We start from the raw sequence: 12,649 nt of genomic DNA on the forward strand, positions 1-12,649 counted from the left end.
CACACACACACACATACACATGCACACGCACAGACCCGTGCGCATACCCACACATACCCACTAGATTGGAGTGATCTAGTGCATTCGCTTTAGAGACAACATAACATCTAGAGGCTAAGGTTGGAAAAAAAACTCGAAGCTTGTTAGCTTGCTTGTGGCTAGTTAGGCTTGACTTGGATTGGCTTGGTTATTCAAACCAGCCACACTTCTAGGAAAAAGCAGGGGTACTTATATTAGTTTTATATAACTGTTGATGTTGATCCAAATCACATATTAGCTCAGGCCGTTACGGACCAAAAAATACAGCAAATCGCATCGGCACAACGCTATGTCTGTGCAAGCATCTATACAAGCACCTAAACTGATAGAACGTTCCTGCCTGGATGGTTCATGACCAATGCAATGCTCTTACACGCTAGCCACCTTGTATCGGACCATTTTGTCCCCTCGAGCACCTTAGTAATCATCTGAAAAAAATAAAAATACATTTGTGGTGGGCACATGCTACACACACAATATCGTTCAGCAGATAGATACATTAATATTAGGATGCCTGCATACATACATAGGCACAGAAAGCAAATGACATCCACACAACACCATGCGCATGCATGTGTTTCTCCATGCACCTAAAACTGATAGACTGTTGGTGCCTAGATGGTTCATGACTAGGGCAATGCTCACATACAAGCTGCACTGGCCACCTTGTATAGGAGCATTTCCTACTCTCGAGCCTCTTAGTAATTATCAGAAAAAATGAAAATATATTTGTGGAGGGCACACACTATGCACGCAATATCGTATAGCTAGTAGATAGATACATTAGGTTGTCAACATACACGCACAACCACAAACAACAAACTGCATCGACACAACACCACGTGTGCATGGATTTCTGCATGCACCAAAAACTGGTAGACTAGTGAAGAACATGACGCTTTGGCGCTGCAATGATCAACACCAAATCAAGATGACCCAGATGGAAGCCTATGCCTATAGGGGCCCTTGCACTGCATGGAAGGTAATGTGGGCCACACACTTGCAGCTGGAGATGAACAAGGCCTTTGCCTGTCTCCAGGGTTCTGCTTCCACCCGAGTGATGATGAGATTGTCGGCATCTTCCTCATGAACAAGGTGTGCAATAGGGACTTCACATAAGTCGTGCCATCGCAGAGGTCGACCTAAATATGACTGAGCAATGGGCATCCCGAGTACATAACAAGTAGCCTCGATTTGTACATACATATACACCTTGGTCTTGTTTGATCTGAGCAGTGGATGCTTGTTGTTATGCTAGTGTTCATTATGTGGACTAATATATGATTCTTGATTCATTTGCATGCGCCAGACAAGAAAAAATTGGGCGAGAAAGAGTGGTACTTTTTCTAACAAAAGGAACGCAAGTACCCGACTAGGTTAAGGGGAAATTAGACCATAGAGGCTGGTTGGTGGTGCATTCGCCAGTTGGAGTTGCCACGCTAGATCTAGAAGAGAGTGACTCAAAGAGGGTGTGCACAAGTGATAGAAGGTAACAAATAGGTTTCATGAGAAGGGTATGGTGGCATCAGGTCAGTGCTTGTGGTTGGTCTAATGTTCTTCGCCATGCCAACACATACTACTCTAGCCTCGAAACGGTTGTACCAGATTTTGGCAATAAGCATTGGGAGATGTCCATGATATATTGGTTAAGCAAAACCCATTCACCACCATCATGTTAGGAATTGATGAGTTCAAGATTTCTGCTATTCCCATTTCTTCACGTATGAATGGAATGCGTGAACCACATATCAACAACAAGCCATCAAGATGCCAAGAGGTCTTGGTTCAGATAAAGCATCTAGCATCATCGTCTAACAAATTTTTTTTTGACAATATCGTCTAACAAATTGATGTGTCCAAGATTTACTATAAGACAAGATCCCTAGGAATGCTATGTCTCAGAGAAAGACCGGTGCGGATAGACTACTATACTACATAGGATGGGACATGATCTTGAGCGGACTATCACCTAAACATAGCACAGACACTGTTCCAAGCATCAATCACTTTTGTGCCTCTGCTTCTCCTGCTTCTTGGCCTTGGCAGCCTTCTAGGAAGAGTTATGAGAAATAGTCTCTTCAACAATCTTGGGTGGTGCAAAGCACAAATCTGAAGTAGATATATGGTTCTTGTACTCTAGATTTGCCTCCAGAAACTAATCCACATTACCAGCACACCTTGCACGCTTCCCATTGGACATGCCATAATATTTTTCCAATTTGCTGTAGTCACTCCGTCCATGGTGGAGTCTTTATTTGGTATTTTGGGCTTGTCCAAAACCTAGATGCGGCTGCTATCATACTCAATGATACTAGGTACAAAAAGCAAGTGTTCCGTGAATGTGTCAAACACTTCCTTGAGTGTATGTCTATGCCAATAGACGGTTCCCAACAGCGACTTGATCATGCTACTTTCCTAGCCATGCCTGACGAGTGGGGCACATAGTAGCACACTTTTTAACATTATTGTCTGGATGGTTCATGAACTGGGCACAGACTAGCTGCGCTAGCCACCTTGTATAGAACCATTTTCTACTCACAAGCACCTTAGTAATTATCAGAAAAAATGAAAATACATTTGTGTCGGGCATACGCTATACACACCATATATTCAGGTGTGTACATACACATACTGCCACAGACAACAAATCGTATTGACACTAGGCTACGCCTGTGCAAGCATTTCTGCATGCACCTAAAACTGATAGAACGTTGCTGCCTGGATGGTTCATGAACAGGTTACACCCTTGCTGCGCTAGCCACCTTGTATAAGAGTATTTTCTACTCTCGAGCACATCAGTAATTATTAGAAAAAAATAAAAATATATTTTTATTGGGATACACTATACACACCATATCATGAAGTAGATAGATATATTAGGGTGTCTACATAGACACACTTTCTCGGACAGCAAATCACATCGACACAACGCTATGCCCGCACAAGCATTTCTGCATGCACCTAAACTGAACGTTACTGCCTAGATGGTTCGTGACCAAGGCAATGCTCTTACATGCATGCTGCGCTGGCCACCTTGTAGAGGACCATTTTCTATTCTCGAGTGCCTTAGTAATTATCAGAAAAAATGAAAATACATTTGTGGTGGGCACACACTATACACACAATATTGTCGAGCAGATACATACATTAGGATGTCTACATACATATATAGGCACAGACAACAAATGACATCAACACATTAACACTGCGCGCGTGCACATGTTTCTGCATGCACCTAAAACTGATAAAATATTGGTGCTGAGATGGTTCAAGACCATGGCAATGCTCTCACACTGGTTGGGCTAGCCACCTTATATAGAAGCATTTTCTACTGTCGAGGCGGTAATTATCAGAAAAAATGAAAAGATATATGTGGATGGCACATGCTATACACACATTGTCGTCTAGTTGATAGGTACATTAGATTGTCAACATACACACAACCATGATAGGAAACCGCATCAACACAATGTTGCGTGCATGGATTTCTACATGCACCAAAAACATGTAGAGTAGTGAAGAACACGACGCTCTGGCGCATCAATGATCAACACATGATGGCCCATATAGATGCCTATGCCTATAGGAGCCATTGCACTGCATGCGAGGTAATGTGGGTCACACACTTGTAGCTGGAGATGAAAACGACTGGCATCATCAGAAGCCTTGGCCTACCTCTAGGGTTCCGCTTCCACTCAAGTGATGATGATATTGTCAGCATCTACCTCGCAAACAAGGTGTGCAACAAGGACTTCACCTGAATCGCCATCATAGAGGTCGACGTAAACAAGACTGAGCAATGGGACATCCCGCATACATAACAAGCAGCCTTGACCTGTACATACGTATATGCCTTGGTCTTGTTTGATCTAAGTAGTGGATGCTTGTTGTTATGCTAGTGTCTATTATGTGGACTAATATATGATACTTGATACGTGCATGCTCCATAGAAGGCAAAGTTGGGAGTGAAGGAGTGGTACTTCTTCTACCAGAAGGACCACAAGTATAGGAAAAAGGGAAAATTGGGCCATAGAGGCCGGTTGGTAGTGCCATCGTCGATTGGAGTTGCCATGCTGGATCTAGAAGAGAGTGACTTAGAGAGGGTGTGCACTAGAGATAGAGGCGAGAAATAGGGTTCATGAGAAGGGTACAGTGGCATCAGGTTAGTGCTTGTGGTTGGTCTAGTGTCATTCAGCATGCCATCTTAGATTACTCTAGCCTCGAAATGGTTGAATCACATTTTAGCAATGAGCATTGGGAGATGTCCATGTGATATTGGTTCAGGAAACCCATTCAACACCTTCATATTAGGAATTGATGAGTTTAAGATTTCTGCTATTCCCATTTTTCACATATGCATGAAAATCTTGAACCACAGATCAACAACAAGCCATGTAGATGTCAACAGGTCTTGGTTCAAGTAATCCATCCACCATCATCGTATCAGGAATTGATGTGTCCAAGATTTCCTATAGGACAAGATATCTAGGAATTAATATGATGTGTCTTGGAGAAAGACCTAAATTAACTTCAATCCAAATAGACTACTATACAAGATAGCATGTGACATGATCTTGAGTGGACTGTAACCTAAACATAGCACAAGCACGGTTCAGAGCATCAATCACTTTTGTTCCACTGTCTTCTCTTGCTTCTTGGCCTTGGCAGCCTTCCGGGTAGAGTTGTCAAAAATAGTTTCCTAAACAATCTTTGTTGGTGCAAAGCTCAAATCTGAAGCAGATATGCGGTTCTTGTACTCTAGATTTGCCTCCAGAAACTAATCCACATCACCAGGACACCTTACAGGCTTCCCATTAGGCCTGACATAATATGTGTCCAATTTTGCTGTATTCACTCCATCCATAATGGAGGCCTTGGTATGTTGGGATTGTCCAAAACCCAGATGTGGCTGCTGTCATACTAGACGATACTAGGTACAAAAAGCAAGAGTGCCCTGAGTGTGTCAAACACTTCCTTGAGTGTATGTGTATGCCAATAGATGGTTCCCGATAGCGACTTGATCATGCTGCAATCCTAGCCATGCCTCATGACCGGGGCAGAGAGTAGCACACTATTTAATGTTCTCCACCAATGTGTTTTTAATGTTGTTGTCTTGATGGTTCATGAACAGGGCACACACTAGTTGCGCTAGCCACCTTGTATAGGAGCATTTTCTACTCTCGAGCACCTTAGTAATTATCAGAAAAAATGAAAATACATTTGTGTTGGGCATACGCTATACACACCATATCATCAAATAGATAGATATATTAGGGTGTCTACATACACACACTGCCACAATCAACAAATCGCATCGACACAACACTATGTTTGTGCAAGCATTTCTCCATGCACCTAAAACTGATAGAATGTTGCTGCCTCTAGATGGTTCATGACCAAGGCAATGCTCTCAATGCTGCGCTGGCGACCATGTATAGGACCATTTTCTACTCTCGAGTGCCTTAGTAATTATCAGAAAAAATGAAAATAAATTTGTGGTGGCCACATGTTGTACACAGTGTATCTTCGAGTAGATAGATACATTAGGGTATCAGTATATATACACAGGTATAGACAGCAATCCAAATTAACACAACACCGCGCATGCATGTTGTTTTGCATGCACATAAAACTGATAGACTGTTTTTGCCTGGACGGTTCATGACCAGGGCAATGCCCTGGCACTGGCTGCACTAGCCAGCTTGTAGAGGAGCATTTTCTACTCTGGAGCGCCTTACTAACTATCAAGACAAATGAAAATATATTTGTGGTGGGCATATACACACAATATCGTCTAGTACATAGATACATTAGGTCATCAACACACACATAGCCACAGACAGCAAACTGCATTGACACAGCATTGTGTGTGCATGAATTTCTGCATGCACCAAAAACAGATAGATTAGTGAAGAACATAACGCTCTGGTGCCACGATGATCAACACCAAATCACGATGACCCAAATGGATGCCGATGCCTATAGTAGCCCTTGCACTGCATCCGAGGTAATGTGGGCCACACACTTGTAGCTAGAGATGAACATAGCTGGCATCGTTGGAGGCCTTAGCGTGTTTCCAAGGTACCACTTCCACCTGAGTGATGATGAGGTTGTCAACATCTACCTCACAAACAATAATGTATGCAAAAGATACTTCATGTGTACCGCAATCGTAGAGGTCGACCTAGACAAGACTAAGCCATGGGACGTCCCATGTACGTAACAAGCAGCCTCGATCTGTGCATACATATATACCTTGGTTTTGTTTAATTGAGGAGCACATGCTTGTTGTTATGACAGTGACCATTATGTGGACTAATACATGGTGCTTTGCATGTTCCAGAGAAGATAAATGTGGACGAGAAGGAGTGGTACTTCTTCTACTAGAAGGACTGCAAGTACCCGACAGGGCTAAGGACAAATTGGGCCATAGAGGCCGGTTGGTGCTGCCACCACCGTTGGAGTTGCCACGCTAGATCTAGAAGAGAGTAACTCAGAGACTATCCACAAGAGATAGAAGGCAACAACTAGGGTTCTTGAGAATGGCATGGCGACATCAGGTCAGTGCTTGTGGTTGATATAGTGTCATTTAGCATGCCAACATAGATTACTCTAGCCTCGAAATGGTTGAACCACATTTCAGCAATGAGCACTAGGAGATGTCCATGAGATATTGGTTGAGGAAACCAATTCACCACCATCATACTAGGAATTCATGAGTTCAAGATTTCTGTTATTCCCATTTCTTCATGTATCCATGAAATGCTTGAACCACAGATTGACAACATGCCATGCAGAGGTCAAGAGGTCTCATCACCTTAGGAATTGATGTGTCCATGGTTTCCTATAGGACAAGATCCCTAGGAATTAACATGTTGGGTCTCGGAAAAAAGACGCACAGTAACTTCAGTCCTGATAGATTACTATACTAGATTGGATGGGGCATGATCTTGAGCGGACTATCACCTAAATATAGCACAGGCATGGTTTAGAGCATCATTCACTTTCTTGCCTCTGCCTTCTCTTACTTCTTGGCCTTGGCAGCTTTCCAGGAAGATTTCTGAGAAACATTCTCCATTGGTGCAAAGCTTAAATCTGAAGCAGATATGTGGTTCTTGTACTCTAGAATTGCCTCTAGAAAGTGATCCACATCACCAACACACCTTGCACACTTGTCCATTTTGCTCTAGTCACTTCTCATAATGACTAGCCTCTCCGTCCCAGGTGAAGGCTTGTCCAGAAGCTAGATGCCTGTCGAACACTTTCTTGTGTGTGTGTGTGTGCGCGCGCGCGCGCGTGCTAATAGATGGTTCCAGGCAGTGACTTGATCATGATGCTTTCCTAGCCAGGCCTGATGACCAGGGCTGGGAGTGGTACACTATTTAATGTTGTCCACCAATGTGTTTTTAACATTGCTGCCTGGATGGTTCATGAACAGGGCAATGCTCTCACACAGGTTGCGCTAGCACCTTGTATACGAGCATTTTCTACTCTCGAGCGCCTTAGTACACTACAAGAAATTCCCTTATACACGAGGGTTTACAGGTGACATATTCTAAAAATATCATGGATCAGGAATGGGTTCATTTGGACTCCAACAGACGGCCCATTTACAAGTATCGTATTATATCACGGAAAAAAATAGCCCGCTATTTTTGTCGCTATAGCCCGAAATAGCTTCAAAAAATTGTGCCGCTATTTGCCGCTAAAGTATGCTAATTATGGTTTATAGAATGCTAAACACCTTGGCCTTAGCTCGCTATTTAAAACATGGATTGAAATATATACATATATATATATTCACACTGCATCCATATACATCTATTAATATTGAAATACATATATATAGAAATTAATATATACATAGCTTGAAAAATTGTGCCGCTATTTGCCGCTAAAGTATGCTAATTACGGTTTATAAAATGCTAAACACCTTAGCCTTAGCTCGCTATTTAAAACATGGTATTACAATAATGGACTTAGGGTTTCTGGGTTTAGCATCTCCCACCACCAGCCTTCTTTCTCTCGACTCTCATTTAGCAGATCTGGTCGTGGCCCCTTCCAGCGACGTCCCCCTCAGAGGCGCCTGCTCCATTCCCATAAGCAGCCGCAGGTACTCCTTCCCCACTGGCAGCCGAGGTTTCTCTTAACCCGTGCTCTTCACCAGCTTCTCCAGCAACGCTTGTGGCCACGGACCACTATCCTACATATCCAGCAACAGAGGCCTCCCAGAGGGCCCTCTTGCTAAGCAGATCTGGAGTGCTGTGCCCTCTCCTTCCTCCCAGCGCAGTGGCCCTCATCCTTCCATGGCAGACTCTGACCCTTCTCCCACGGTGGTGGTGATTCCTTCCCCATTCGAAGCCCCTCCTGTGATCTTCCCCATCATCTGCAGAATTGTATTACGGATGATGGCTGAATCTCATGATTCCGTTGTCATCATCTTTCTCAAATTTACTGTGTTAACCAAGGAGCAGATGGAGATGAAGATGATGCTGCAGCAAATCGCGTGCAAGCAGGGTCTTTCAAATGGTGGTTTCCAATTTCCTATATTAATCATTTTATTAGCTCAACTATCTGTGTTTTAGAAAGCCTATGATGAACATATGCTAATAGATGTCCCTCGAATTACAGAGGATAAGATTCTCAAACTGCTGGAGCATGGTGATGTCACTTCGCCTCAGCTAACACGAAACTCTGAATTAGGAGGTAACAAAGGGCTGGAGCATAGTGATCTCCCTCAAATTGATTTCCTGAAATGATACTCTTATATAGAAGCTCTATACTTGGTAATGCAATTTGCTGATTTGATCGTGATATATTTCTGCAAACTCAGTGATAAGACAGTTTTTTCTGGAAGTCCAATGCTCCTTTTAATATCCAACTACTATCTCGCACACCAAGTTGATGAATATTTAGCTACATTTTGTTTACATAATGTTTTATTTCAGTGATCATTATTTTTTCAGATATTCAATGTTTTTGTCATGCCATTTGCATATGAGTAGTGTCCTTATTGTAATCATTTGTTTGGAATCCCGCTAAACATATCTGAACCCATCCATTCAGGTGCTTAGATAAGGCTCCTGTCGTTTTATTGGACCAAGAGATGAAGGACAGGCTGGAGAGCTATTGTCCATGGCTAACCCAAGTGGTGGAAGTGAAGATTCTAGTCTGGTTGCTTCCAATATGCTTTGCCTGTGTCTCCTATTCAGCTGCAGTGGATCTTTTGAAGGAGTGCCACTACACAGCAAAAATAAATTACAGTTTATGCACTGTCTGTCCAGAATGCTATTATAATAGATGTGGTGGTTGACAATGACCTATTTTTGTGAACATGTCTGTGATTCGTTTGCATGTTCTAGAGAATGCAAAAGTGGGTGAGAAGGAGTGGCATGTAGTGGTGCTATCCTGTCATCAGTTCGAGCGGTATGAACAAAATTCGGTGCGTATGTAGCAGCCGGAAAAAAATGTCTAACCCCTACTGAATTGGCCCTATCGGTTTCAGGCGCTGAAGAGGCCAATTCAAATAGATTATCAAAAACAAACCTGCCATGTTGATCAAGATAATAGTGAAACGGCCTCTCATATTGAGGTTAACTAAAACCCAGGATCAATTCACTAATATGTGTAGCACCAAACACGCTTTCCTCTAATTGATCTAATTTAGACACAAGCTTACTCATAGCCTGAAAAGCAGGAAATTCTTTGGTAAACCCATATGCCTTTTTCTGCAGCTTTGGTTGAAGACTTGATGATGCTTTCTTGACCCATTGGACCGGTGAACTTGCTGTTCTGACTATTGTTCCACATCCTAAGAGAAGAGATTAAGACCAGATGCTATTGACCTTTTTGGCCCAGATGCAACGGTAATGATAAACACTGGAAGGATAGATTTGAACAAAAAAAATGGCTAGGTCAGAAAATTTCGCTATAGGAGATACCTGAGCATTCCACAGCAGAGTTGCCAAAACGTTGTTGATGCTTAATGACGTCACAAACTCGATAAGGAGCTAGATCGCTCAATGTAGGACCTAACCGACTTTGAGCCAGCAATGATCGCAATATGCAAAACACGTTGCTGGAGGAGCCTCACAGGGAGCACAATAAGCAAGACACGACTGTCAAGGTCTCCTAAGACCCAAAACCCCGCACACCCGGAGGGACCCCGTCGGGCTTGTGGCGGCTATGGGCCGCCCTATCCGGATTGACAGCTCTGGAGCATCATCATCGTCGATGCTCCAGCCATGCAGCACCGACAAAGAACATGAAGAAGAGACAGATGGGAAAAGAGGATAAATAGAGGTAGTAGATGTGTTTCTCATGATTTTGATAGTTGGAAACACAATCAACCATGTAGCCCTTCTTTATAAGGAGTATGGGTGGTCTTATCTCGTAGAAAGACTAATATTGTACTTTTATTATGTTGCTTTATAAAGGTCTCCTCGAATTGTGCTAAAACTGGCATATGCCTCTTAAAATTAGCATGGACCTAATTTGAGTGTACAACCTGATAGGAGCAGTGGCGGAGCTAGCAGCAAAATATAGAGGGGAGAATTTTGCCTAATATGTATCAACATGTATCGACACGACCGTCAAGGTCTCCTAAGACCCAGAACCCCACACACCCGGAGGGACCCCGTCGGGCTTGTGGCGGCTATGGGCCGCCCTATCCGGATTGACAGCTCTGGAGCATCATCATCATCGATGCTCCAGCCATGCAGCACCGACAAAGAACATGAAGAAGAGACAAATGGGAAAAGAGGATAAATAGAGGTAGAAGATGTGTTTCTCATGATTTTGATAGTTGGAAACACAATCAACCATGTAGCCCATCTTTATAAGGAGTATGGGTGATCTTATCTCGTAGAAAAACTAATATTGTACTTTTATTATGTTGCTTTATAAAGGTCTCCTCGAATTGTGCCAAAACTGGCATATGCCTCTTAAAATTAGCATGGACCTAATTTGAGTGTACAACCTGATAGGAGCAGTGGCGGAGCTAGCAGCAAAATATAGAGGGGAGAATTTTGCCTAATATGTATCAACATGTATCGAAGCCCCATATAGATAAATCATCGTATAATTGATGAAAGCCTAAATTATAATACCATCCGAACCAAGAAAACTTGGGTTAACAATCACAACATCTTAATTTCTTCTGTTATACCATCCTACTGATGCTATACGCCTCAACCTACTCGAATTAGCATTTGGTAATCGGAAATTGGTAAGCAATCAAGCAAAGTCCAATACTGGAGAACAAGGAAATTCGATTTAGCACTCGCAGATTCACCAGTCACCACTCCAGCAGCCAGAAAAATGGATCGGATTAGCCAATTCAGGATTTGATTTATGAAATTTAGACTCAACATGGAGAGCAGGGCAGCCATATGTACTTTGTGATGGAAGGGAAGGGAGCAGCGGATGGGGATAGAAGGGAAGAGAATGAGTACCTGGTCAGGAACGCTCCTGTTCGAGTTTGTGGTGGCGGAAGAGGGGACGGCGGCTGTGACGATGAGGTCGGCGACGAAGTGGTGCGGCTGCTCAGATGAGTACGGCAACACCAACGATCGTGCAGTGCAGCAGTCCAAACAGCGGCTGCGGTGCCGGGCACGGCGGACCCGATGGTGAGGGCGGCCACGATGGTGAGGAGGGCGGCCGTGTTGAGGACAGTGGCCGTGACGGCGATGGTGCCCTCTGCAAGCTCATGTGAGGTGGTGGTGAAGAGGCCCCGAGACGAGATGCGGCTGCTGGGGTGGGTAATGGCGGCTCGAGATAGGGTTTTGGGTGACACCCTTACTGGTGGGCCGCAGTAATTTCAGTGCGCACTACTGGGTGAAACCTGACTGGTGGGCCGTGCTAATTTCAGTTGCCAAAACAGAAATGGGCTATACCAACCAATCATTGGACCCAAAGATGTGTTTTAGCGACCAAGGTCTGAGGTAAATAATAAAGGATTATGTCCACTTTTAGCCCCTCAACTATTGATCGAGTTTAATTTAACCCTCAACTACAAAACCGTTTGTTTCTCACCCTCAACTATCAAAACCGGTCACTTTTAGCACCCGGAGAGAGGACAGAGCGGTTTTGAGCCACTTTGAGTGGTTTTTCTTTTTTCTTTTCTATGGTTAAACCTGTGAATTTTATAGTGAATTGTTTGAGCATGGTAAATTCATCAAATTTTTTGAGTAGCCTTGTCATGATGTTCTCTATGCAGAAAAAATGTGAAACAATGAAAGTAAGTATATTTTGGATGCTAAAAAATTAGCTCTTTTAATTAATAAATACATGTTCTATGATTTTTGTAGTATAATATGTACATCCTATGATCATGAAACTTTTTGCATAAATGTTTTATACTAAGATAGACCTTCAAAAAAAGTTTAAGGTTAATTTAATGATGTTTGCTTGTGTCCCTAATTTATATGTAATTAATAAAGCATATAAATTAGGGATATAAGCAAACATCATCAAATTAATCTCAAACTTTTTATGAAGGTCTATATTAGTATAAAACAGTTATGCAAAAAGTTTCATGATCATAGGATATATATATTATCCTACAAAAATCATAGAACATGTTTTTATTAATTAAAAGAGCTAATTTTTT

General features: G+C 42.7%; 1 long non-coding RNA gene across 1 annotated transcript; it reads right to left on the bottom strand.

Moving 5' to 3' along the window:
* On the bottom strand, window positions 9,627-10,280 carry LOC110435279. Its single transcript, XR_002452913.1, has 2 exons — window positions 9,981-10,280; window positions 9,627-9,850 (listed from the first exon to the last, which is right to left on the bottom strand). It is a non-coding gene; the product is annotated as an uncharacterized LOC110435279 (long non-coding RNA).

This window comes from Sorghum bicolor, chromosome 5 (genome assembly GCF_000003195.3).
Source record: "Sorghum bicolor cultivar BTx623 chromosome 5, Sorghum_bicolor_NCBIv3, whole genome shotgun sequence".
Taxonomy (NCBI): Eukaryota; Viridiplantae; Streptophyta; class Magnoliopsida; order Poales; family Poaceae; genus Sorghum; species Sorghum bicolor.